This window comes from Octopus bimaculoides, chromosome 24 (genome assembly GCF_001194135.2).
Source record: "Octopus bimaculoides isolate UCB-OBI-ISO-001 chromosome 24, ASM119413v2, whole genome shotgun sequence".
NCBI lineage: Eukaryota > Metazoa > Mollusca > Cephalopoda > Octopoda > Octopodidae > Octopus > Octopus bimaculoides.
The window spans coordinates 26472156-26473779 of NC_069004.1; positions in this window are offsets into that span (position 1 = coordinate 26472156).

Below are 1624 nucleotides of genomic sequence, written 5' to 3' on the forward strand. Positions count from 1 at the left end.
ACAATATATGAGTATATGCATATATATGTACATGTGTGTATATACCTTCATCCACATGTACACATAGATACATAACTGGGTACATGACGTGGCAAAAGAACATGGACAAAATGATAAACAAGGTACAACAAGCAAGCCAAATAGAAACATCTCCTTCATCAGCTGCCACCATTAAAACACCGGCGTTTCGAAGAATTAAGGCAGTATATATATATATATATATATATATATACATTTTATTAATTGCTTCAGTCGTAGGACTGCAGCCTTGCTGGAGCTCTGCCTTACTGGAGCTCTGCCTTACCTTATTTTATGGCAGCACTTGTCTATGTTTGGGTTTGTAGCAACTGATCCTTTTTGAGTGTATCTTTGAATGCTTGGCTGCTCCGGCATCGTTTGGAGTTTATGCACTTTTTTTCTTCTCAAGTTTCAGTAGAGGTTCTTTTCATAGTTTTGATTTCTTTAGGTTGGCAGTTGAACAGTTGGGCGCCTTTAAATACCAGACTGGCACAATGAAGTGTTTTTGTTCGTGGCGTGTGTAAGTATGTTGTGTATTTGTGTCTGTGTTTGTCCCACCCAACGCACACTGCTTGGCAGTCGATATTGGTCTACTTACATTCACAGCAGCTGGCGGTTGGGCAAAAGGGATCCCATAGAATAGGTCCATTTGTTCAACTAAAACAAATTTAAAAAAACCCATCCCTTCCAGGCGATGCTTCTGTCTGGCCGCAATCCAATGGATGGAAGCAAGAAAAAAAAAAAGAAAAAGATAATGTGAAAATATAAACACTCCATTAGAATCAATAAAATAAAATACAGACGGAAAAACCAACAACAAAAAAACAACAAAAATGTCCAAAGATTATATTTGAACTGGTCTGGAATTTTAGACAATGATTGGTAGAATCAAATACATATCAGCGAATGAACGAGAATATAAGACTTAATGAAGATCATGCACGATCGATTTCAGGCATTGGTTCCATTATTGAGATGGGAATCGGTAAATTAATATTCCTCTGCTTCTGCTAATGGAAAAGTTAAATCATTATTATTCTCTTGCGATTCTTTTAAAAGTTTATGTTCAGTGTTTTCTTCGGAGACTCGGCTAAACACTGAAATATAACGTAAAGAGCTCTCTTGAGATTCTCTTAGCGGTATATTTCTATTGTTGCTGATGGCAGAGGAGTATTCGATAAAGTTCTTGTTAGTGATGACAATGCTGACGACACTGGCTGTTGTTGTTGCTGCTGCTGCTGCTGTTGTTTTTGTTGTTGTTGTTGTTATTGTTGATCTTGTTATCATCGTTCGTGATGATGCTGGTGGTAGTGGTGCTGTTGGCGACGATGGAAGCGGTAATAGACTGGCGTTTCAAGAATTAAAGTAGGTAGTGGTGGCGGTAATGATAGTGGTGGTGGTGGTAGTGGGGTAAGGGAGACGATGGTGGTGTAAGTGGTAGTGACGGTGGTGCTGGTGGTAATGGTGGTGGTTGTAGTGGTGGTGGTAGTAATGATAGTGGTGGTACTGGTAGTGGTGGTAATGGTAGTGGTAGTAGTGGTGGTGGTGGTAATGATAGTGGTGGTGGGGTTAGGGAGATGATGGGGGTGTAGGTGGTAGTGGCGGT